This window comes from Opisthocomus hoazin, chromosome 5 (genome assembly GCF_030867145.1).
Source record: "Opisthocomus hoazin isolate bOpiHoa1 chromosome 5, bOpiHoa1.hap1, whole genome shotgun sequence".
NCBI lineage: Eukaryota > Metazoa > Chordata > Aves > Opisthocomiformes > Opisthocomidae > Opisthocomus > Opisthocomus hoazin.
In genome coordinates, this window is record NC_134418.1 from 58,623,943 (window position 1) to 58,633,970 (window position 10,028).

The window sequence follows — 10,028 nt, forward strand, 5'->3', positions numbered from 1 at the left end:
CGGGGCGGGGCGACGCCGGTGCGGGCCCGGCGCGCGCATGCGCTCAGTCGTACGGCCGGATCCCCTCCGCTCGGGGGGCGCCGCCGCCGCGAGGCGGCGCGGGGGCGGCGCCGGCCGTCTCGGGCGGGAAGGAGCGGCGCCGCGAGCGGAGGCCGGTGGGCAGCGGGGCGGGGCCTGAGGCAGCGGCTCTCCTGACGCGAGGTGGGTGCCCGGATGGTCCCTGGGGCCTGCCCAGGCCAAGGCAGGCCTCGCTTGAAGGTACAGCGAGGGGGGTTAGGGAGTACGGGTTTAATAACGCATTGCTTGTGATTTATAGGCTATATATATGGCCCGTCGTCACCCTGCCACGTTAAAGTTGCATTTCGTGTCAACAGTCGTAAGAAGACTGAAGTAAAAGGCTGAAAATTTTTCTTAATATGAATGAAGTTTTTCATGTGGTATCACATGTCTTCTGAGGTGGGGTAACGTGAGTGCCGAGAGGTTTAATGTTACGGGGAGAGGCCCATCGGCCGCATGTGTGGCAGTAGTTTGTGCAGAACAAGCTTTATCTCTGAGCACGGTATTTATTTCACTGTATGTCAATGAGACTGGTCATTTTGTCATAGAAAATTGCCCCTGTGTAGCCAGATGGAAAAATGGGAAGTATGCAGCCATTCCGGCTCATTTTAGACAATCCAACCGAGACCTGAAAACTCTTGCATTTATCCCTTGGTCATGAGTCCAGCACCACTTGGTTCAAGATGCTGTGCTGCTGTGACTGAATCCATCGAGTGCTAATAGCATATAGCACAGGGCACGAGCATCTTCAGGAAAGCTGAAGCAGCACAGTCCTTCTAGAAGACAGATCTCCTTCCTTACGTGATCTTGACCAGAGCACAGTTCTCTCTCCTCCCTTGATGTACGGAAACCACACTGTATCTGCCCATATCAACTGTGCATTTTCCTGCCAGCCCAGAATTGGTAATTAAGAAGGTTTGTGGTAAGTTAACAGGGTTGAGCAAAGCCATGAAAGAGTAATTATAGGTATTTATTGAGTTAGATGAGCCTGCTGGTCTGTTTTCGGCTGAATCTACTCAGCAGTCATCTTTGCCTTGTACTGACTAGGATATACAAGGCTAGTGCTAGTTCTCTTTCATTAGTTTGCTTTAATGATTGATTCAGGACAATCTTAACCAAAAGCTAAGATCACCATAAAGAACTAAGGCAAAAAAACCAACCAAAGAAAAAAAGCTGGGTTTAAGACAAATCCAGCTTGTTTATGCTTCTGGCCTGAGTATCACTTTTCTACCTGTGACCCTACATTAACATTTCCTGATGAATCACCTTTAGCTAGTGAAAATATTGCTGTGATCTCAGAGTATCTTAGTTCCCTACCTCACCTAAGCTTATCCTGGTAATGACTATGTCTGATGTCCTAAGATGATTCCTTCTTGTGTAGGCAAATGCTTGCTATTAGACAAGATAATGAAAGAGCAAAATGCTTGATTATTCCGTAAAGATCACACATCAGATGTCATGATGTAACCTTGTTTGTGAAACTTTCAGAGGGAATAATACATAAGGCTGAAGATACGTAAGGTAAATCCTCCAGTTCTGAATCAAAGGACTTCACACTGAAGTTAGGAGTCTCTGACTTTCCCTCCTCCTCCTTTTCTTTTGCTCTTCCAGCTTTCTCCAGATGCTAGCTGTGATACTGGGAGCACAGCTGACATTTCACTGAAGCTCCGGAGCCCCACAGTGCTGCCTTTGATCAGCGCTCCACTCGGCACACTGCTAGACAATCTGCACATGTTGCAGAGAGGAGCCATTCTCACTGCACCTCTCGTGTCTGCATAGGCATCAGTTGACATGAGTGATGAACGGTTTTGGTATATGAAAGGCTGAAGTCATAGATGATGGAAAAGCTATAAAGAAAATGAAGCCTGAATGAGATTCTTAACAGCAGAGGAGGCAAAATATGGTCATTAGAAATCCAGTATGAACTGGGGCACAGGAGATGCGTGGTCACTCTCCAAGTTGGCTGCAGACTTCTTGTTTGACCTAAGGGGGAAAATGTAAGCTGCAGGCTTGCTCCATCTTTGCAGAAGAGGACAGGGTTTTATGCAGTAGTCCATCTTGAGGGATCACGTTATGGGGTCATAACTTAAGATCAGTAAACTTCAGGAGGTTTACCAGACAGGTGTGACATCTTCCTTCTGTTACACACGTTTAACATGCTACGTGGACATTCTTATTCCACAGGCAGATTGCTTCTTCAGGATTGTATCAGCATCTTTTTCAACCCTACCTCAAATCTCAATACTGTTGGGTATTTGGAAAATTTTCTAGCTTTTTTGGGGAGAGTATTATGCAACAATTCATTCCTGCATATTTAGCTTGAGTGAACTGTTAAAAAGTAGAGATCTCCTCTGCTTACTTGTTTCATGCTGAATTTGGCCACTGAAACTCTGGTATTGGGTCGGCTAGATAGGAGTTGCTGTAATAATAACAGCACAAAAAGCCCAAGCATAAATATGTAGGGCACCAATACTGAAATATGATTATTGCTTTCAGCAGTAGGTATCCTCTATCACTGGGATCTTTCCTCTAGCAACAACATTACAGATAAGATGGAGCATGGAGTCCACATGAAGAGATCTACATAGTTAGTGCTAGCTCAGGTCTTTTACTTGGAATTACCAAAACACAGACCAAAAGAGAACCAGCCCAATTAACTTACTACTATATGTGCTTTGATGAGAATGGCAGAAAAGTTTGTGGTGCAGATGCAGATTGTATTTGGCAGAATTTATTCTGCCAAGCATAATGTCACTACAACATAGCTGCATTGGTCCAGCTCGCAGTAGAAATAAGAGTTGCCTTCAGCATCCACAAGATGGTCGGTCCTGGTCCAACAGACTGAGCATAGGTGCAGAGAAGCTGGTTGTGTTCCTCCTCTTGTTACCTTTCAAAAATTGCTTAATTTCCCTGTGCCTTTAATTCAGCTGTAAAATGAGGTAATACTTACTGGTCTGTATAGAATACTAAGATTTGCAAAGGAAAAGAACCTTTATAATTTTTTTTTTTATTTTATTTTACAAAGTACACACCAGTAAGGATAAAAGATGAAAGGTTCTGAGGTAGCAAAGACGCTGTCCTTCCATCTCTAAAACAAGCCTAAGTAGCACAGTAATTTGCACAGCACCGTTTCATGGTAACGAGCTTTTCTATCAACAGGATGTCTTATGCTGTTAAAACCATTTGCTTGGAATTGGCATTGCCATTTTCCATACTGAGCACCTGGAATAATCTCTGCAGCAGGTGAAAGTACTGTTGTCAACTAAAAGCTATCCTGTCACCAAAGGGCTGGCTTCTGTGATCAGCAAACACAAGCCTCTGTCTAGGAGGAAGCTAGATCTCTCCCTTTGTGTTTGAATCATTTCACAGTGGGGTTTGATTAGCTCCTGCTTTTGCTGTATGCAAACATCTCTCTCTCTTCCACTTCCCCAAAAGCAAGCAACATCATTACAGCCCAGAAGGGCTGTAGGAACTGTGATTCATTTCATGTGATGTTACGCAGCACTGTCAACACCCGACTATTAAATAACTGAATCTCAAAAAATAAGGAGACTGGCTTAAAAACGTAAACCGTAAGACCACATATGTAAGGTTACCTTCCTCTATTTTATGCTTACGAACATTGCAAGCAGGTTGCAATTGCATGCAGGTTAGGTTTTCATTTCTTATGTTTACATCCAGAGGCTTAATTGTCCTTAGAGAAAAGCTGAGATTGTTGTGCTTCCACTTGACTCTGAGAACTGGCACCTTAAGTGGCTTCTGCTGGTGTTTATTGAAAATATCTACTATTCTGTGGTGGGCAAAATGTTCGAGAGAAAAATGCATTAAGGAAACAAATCACATTTATAATAGAATCCGTAAGGTAATATTGTGATAGCATAATTTTCATATTATGAAATTACTACTACATTAGCATGATACTACTTTCTAATCTAACTAATGTCCAAGAATTTTACAATGCAACTTTTAAGTTTTGAAAGCAGGTGCTATTGTAATTGTGTAAGTAACTGTAGTGCCTTACTAATAGCATGAATTACTGTTGAATTTTTAAATTCCCTGTGGCTTAGAATGCTATTTATTGTTGCAGATTCTAGCAAATTAATTTGTGAAAAGAATGAAAACAGGAATGTAAAGAAAAATGGCGAGATTTCTAAGAATTGGATCAAGTTCCAATGTGGCAACTTTGTGCATGGGAGGACAGTAGACACTGGTTTTATTTATTCAAGAAAAATACCATGCTCTGATCTCTCAGCCACAGGTTTAACGTTTTAATTTCTTCTGACTACTGCTGCTAGGGAGTGTGAAATGTTAGCCATGAGTTGGGTATGAAAAAAAAAAGGTGAAGAAAACCTCAACTCAAGAAAGAATAGGTGTATTCAGTGCTAACTTCCTAGTTATCCCCAGATAAAGTTCAGATACTTTCTCCTTACATTGTATGTTTTTTCCAAGCTGGAACTGTCTTTTAATCTAGTGTTTAGCACTGGTCCACAGTAGTGGTTTCTATAGCTACTATAATACTTGCAGAAATAGCACAAAAAGACACTATGACTATCCACTTGGTTACAGTAAGTCACTGATTTCAACTGCCCTTATTTAAAGTATAGAAAGTAACAAGTTTCATGACATGAAACTATTGTAAGTAACCTCTGTCAAGTAACAGTAATGATGCACAAGAAAGTACACAGTAAATGTAATATTGCAATGATTTTTAAATTACCCATTACATGAATCATCCAGCCCTTCCATCCACATTAGGTAGCTGATCCGGTACGTACTGCTCATGAGGATCCAGACTGATCTGATCGCTGGTCGCATACAGACTTGCACAGATTTGGAACTTTATTGGCTTCCAACGAGTTGCTAATTCACAACAGTTTTACTTAAATCAGCACAAGTATCCTTAGGATTCACTAATATGTTCATAAAAGACCAGATATGTTGCTGATTTGTGGCAGGTTCTGCCTGGTTTGTTGCAATAAACCAGGCTGCAAAATCCCGAGATTGTCCCGTGGGAGGAAGCGGCAGTGATGGAAAACAGATACATCCTCCCGTACGCTAAAGGACCGACACTAGACAAAGCCGACATGCTCTCAGAAGTACACACTGCTAAATGAACAGATGTGAAGTAAAACCACTATCAAAATACTACAAGCCTCTCTCTTATGATGGGAATTCCATGGGAAAGAAGCTATATATGTGTCAATATATATTCACAGCAGGGGACCACTCACCATTCCTTTTTAAACTGCGTTGACCTTTGATATCAGTGAAGACTGTAGATCCTTGACCAGGCAACTCAGGGTGTATTAGTTCCCTTAGTACTCTACTCCTTGGTGTAATAGCTGTCACTGAAAGATATTTCCTTCATTTTGGAAGGCAAAGGTGAGAATGCCATAAGACTAATTCCTGTGACGCAATGTGCATTCCTTGGCAGTGGCTAATTATAGCACAGAAAAACTACTAGCTTCCCATGCTGAGGACAGAGTACACGATCTCTGCAATGACTGCACTCTGCTCTTAAGTTCTTCCGGTGTCACGATGTCCCCTGACATTGCAGTGAAACAGCATTTTATCATTTCTTCTCAGGCTGCTGTGTAACAACAGCGCTGTGGAGATTTCTGAGCCTGTCTCCCCTTTTCAAGGTTATGGAGGTCTGGCATTGACAGTAACCCATACCCCTTCTCTGTCATCTCACAAGAATAAAGAGGAGCAAAAAAACCCCAAAAAAACCAAACCCAAAACACCAGCCTCTTCAGTTTCAGACAACAAATACAGCTATAACAGATGGAGATGAAAGTGGGGAAAAAGTGGCTATCTTAATTCCAAGGCAATGACATTGAATAGTACTACAGCAGGTAAGTAAGATTAATGTAGACTCTTTTATGCCTATCTTAGTAATGCTTTTTCTTTTCTGTTTTTTCCAGGCACTCCCTGTCCTCTGGATTGCAGGTGAGCTATAGCACAGTGTGCTTCCAGATCTAGGTAGTTGGCTGTTCCCTAGAAGATGTGTAAGTTAATTCCTCACTGACTTTTCAAGATATTGCCAGAATTTTATATAAATTCTGTACTTCACCCCCGTACAAGGAGCTGTAAGGTCTGTAAATATATATATATTTTTAAAACGGTTTCTTTTTTCCCTTTGAATCAACACAAAAAGTAGGATATAAACATATCACCTCAAAGTTTACAAAACTTACTTTACAGGAAATGTAAGCCTAATGACTGTGAAAGGTAAAAAGTAACTGAAAAATAAATACATGGTAACTAAGAGGCATTCATCTTGAACAACATGCTAGGAGAGTGTTGTTGGAAACTAGGAAAAGATGCTAGTGCCCCTTTTTTTTAGAGCAGAAAGTCTTTCCTTGAAAATTAGTCTTGTCATAGGTGTCTATAGTTAGTTTATTAAGATACTTGAGAACATTTTAAACTGCTTCCCCAACAGGAATTAAATTATTTTTATTCAGGTTTTTTTTACACTTTTATGTGAGTTATTTTGACAGCTTCAGGGTTAGAAATGTTACAATTATTCAGAAAATGGGTATGGTAGAAATGGGTGCCACACACAGTCCCTCACATGTCCAAAACAGTCTGAGACTGTCAAATGTCCTGAATGATGTAAGAGTAAGCGTATCATTTAGTTTTGAAGTACCTGAGTCCTCCATGCCTCACTGCAGCAGTGTTTATTTTTCTAATATGGGAGCTAAACAGAGATCATAAAATCATTTAACATAGTCCACTAAATAGTCAAAACAACTAAGAAATTATCTTTTTCCATGTTAACTTGAATTTAAGTCACTAAGACTGTAAAAATTATTTTCTTGGATCCTACTACCAACCCCTTAAGCCAGTATTTTTCAGTGATTTTTTTTTTAAGATGACGTCCCATTATCCAAAGGAAAAATTAATTGTCTTTATAGAAACAAATTAACATCTATTGCTTGTAAAAGTGACAAATCTATGTTATATTTCTTGTAAGGCTGAAAAACATGCTTGACCTTGAAAAATAAAAGTCGCCAAGAGTGCAGAAGCTAGGTTGGCTTTGCTTTATAATTTGCAAAATTTTCAACAACTTGCCAACACCTGACCATGTTTCATGACTACTGTGTGTGTCACAACCCACCCTCTCAGAAATGCTGCCCTGATCCATCCCCCTAACCATAATGGTGAACAGTGTAATGAGTGGCTAATTTCAGTATTGGTGATTTCGAGTCATCACAGTATTTCTTGAATTACAGTGTGACAGCAAACAAGAATAATATTCCTTCCTTCTAAGAGATACATTTTGCTGTAATTACCTGGATGTCTGAGGTCTAAGCAAGCTCTTGGACATCTTATGGTTAACTGGGACATACCAAAAACTGAAAACATCAGCCAAATCTTTAAAGATGACGTTGCTCCAATGGACAAAAAGAAAAGTGAAATGACTCCTAGTACCACATGATAGTTGGCTAGTTAAATCTGTTGTCTAAATACATAGCATACACTCCTGTTAGCTCAAAGACAAAACAAACAAAAAAAGCCCTGAAGTATTTCTGTGGACTTTCTTATTTACTTAAATCATTATTTTAAATTAAGTCAATACAGCATCAAACAATTAAAACACTGCAATCTACAAGACTATGTAATAATTTCCCCAGGGAAACATAGCATTATTTTGTATAAAACAGAAGGGGGAGGGGAGAGAATGTTGTACAAGGGAAAAAAGCCTCTAAATGAAGAGAGACAGAAAGTCAACCTGCTACCTCTGCTGAAGTGTAATGTTTATTTAGGTACGAATATCTGAAGGATTCACCGGCAGAACTGCCTGAGCGGAATGGGGAATGACCAAGAAAGGTAGTTTGCTGCAGTCCATTTGGGAAGTCAATGGTACTAGGGCTCCTAACTCAGAGGGTCCCTGCCCCAGGTCTTCTGGAAACACTGGCTGATCTCTGTGTGGAAACATCCTGAGATAAAAAGCAGTTTATACTTCAGTATATACACCATCAGTGTCCTGATTATCTCAAGCTACCTAATTCCCTGTAACTCTAATCAAACAATTAAAAATGTACTTAGCATGTCGCAAGCCAGGTGAATGGAAGCCTACATGTTGCGAAGTCTGAACACCTTTGCCTATAGTAGGGAGCCTATGAAATATGTTAGCTAGCCTCTTTGAACAGTTAACTTTAATCCTTCACATTTTATCTGCATTAGCAGCTTTTACAGTGTATTAAGTACAGTAGTCAAATAATTTGTTAAACCCAGACACTCCTCAAAGGTTGTGGTTTGCTTAGTACATTTGCATCCTGGAGCAGCAACCAAATCAGGATGGTCCAAACCTGACTAGTAATCAATTACGTCAAAGTCATAAAAAATAGACATATCTTGACAGTGCTTCAGAGAGTCCTCTGATGTCTGCTTTAGTAAACACGGTAGGCCAAGTTAAGTATTGCTGAAAACTGCTCTAAGAGGTTGGTCATTTTCGGTAACAATGTAACTCCTACAGATTTAGCATGCAGTCTGAAGACAGCCTGAGGGGTCAAAAAACAGGTAGAACAAGGAAAAGCAACCACCTCCAAAGGGATGGGGTAAAGTAGGTCACCATTAAACACCTTTTTTGAAGAGATGTCCAACTGATGTATCCTGGCCTACTGAAGTTGCTAAAACTCTGATTGCTCCAGAGAGGGGTTTCTGCTGAATTCAGCCTGTGTTACCTTATTTTAGCAACTATGACTAATTGCTCAGCCCTTTGCACCCCTATTTTAAGATGCTGTTTTGACATATATATATATATTATCTATGTTTATTCAGGAATGTAAAGAATTCATACGAAAGAAGAAAACAAAGGTTAGTTAGTAACTGCATGACAACAAAACTTTTTGTTTTTCAAAATTGGCATCGTAATTACGGCTGTGCACGTGCTCATCTGAGTTTCAGGCTTCAATATCCATAGGGATGAATCAGCACAGAAAATGAATGTTCTTGTTGACACAAACTGATGCTGACTTGAAAGGAGTACCTTTTTCATTTAGATCAAATGGTATTTTTGCTAGAAAAAAATGAATACTCTGTATGAATACTAATAAATATCCTGTAGCAATTTTCAGAGATTTCATTGTTTAGGTCTGTGAAAATCACATAATTAATTTTGTGTTGTCAAAACTTTCATCTTGTAAAATAGCTCTCACTTTCTGTAAGGATTTCAAGAGAAGAGAAAAGTCATTAACTGAAAGAAAACTATCTTGTCACTACAAGGCTAAAAAAAGTGCTAAACAATCAAGTGCTAAACAAACTCCTGAACACCGGAAGATTTTATGCCGAACTTTGGTCTGCTGATCTCAGTGTAAGTTACTGAAATATTTTATATTCTTGTGAATCCCACACGACCTCGTACAAGCCATGAAACCTTAGCATGCCATTATTCAACAAAGCACTCGGGCTTTTCACTGGGACTTGTATGTGGACTTAAAAAGTTAGACCTTACAACTCCCTACACTGAGCAGCAACAACTTAAATGGATAATGTAGGAACTCAGTGTTTTGCCCCATGACCTAGCAATAAGACAAAAAGAACGACTATACAAAGGAAAGGTGGAATAGCTGGGAAATTGTTTCAGTTAGAATGTCAGAGAAGCTGTCGAAGAAATAATGGGAGATGAAGAACTGCCAAGCTGGAATATGAGACCAAAAGTTACCTTTTACCTAATATTCCTTAGAAAGCTAACTGCTGCCTAACACATTGACCTTGGGCTGGACTCTGGATGTGAAAGGGTTTTGCTGCCTCTTCTTCCTAACAGGAGGAGACATAATGGTAACAGATGTAACAGCCAGGGAACTGAGCAGGCAGCACAAAGGCTGTAACTATGACCTTGCCGTGCTTCTTGAAGGGGAGAAGCCCCCAGCTACACAAGAAGGGCTGCTGGTCTTTGGTATTTAAAACACGGATCAGGTGGAACCCACTGGCATCCCCAAGCCTGTTTTTCTTCCAGTGTCATG

The 10,028-nt window shown here is 40.4% G+C and overlaps 1 long non-coding RNA gene across 2 annotated transcripts; it reads left to right on the plus strand.

Annotated features, from left to right (window-relative positions):
* The first annotated feature begins 117 nt into the window (after positions 1 to 117).
* LOC142361439 (uncharacterized) lies at positions 118 to 10,011 on the plus strand. 2 transcript variants are annotated; one of them, XR_012764047.1, is made up of 3 exons: positions 118 to 201; positions 5,982 to 6,006; positions 7,827 to 10,011. It is a non-coding gene; the product is annotated as an uncharacterized LOC142361439 (long non-coding RNA). The 2 variants fall into 2 exon arrangements; XR_012764048.1 differs by having other exon boundaries at positions 128 to 258.
* Positions 10,012 to 10,028: the final 17 nt, after the last annotated feature.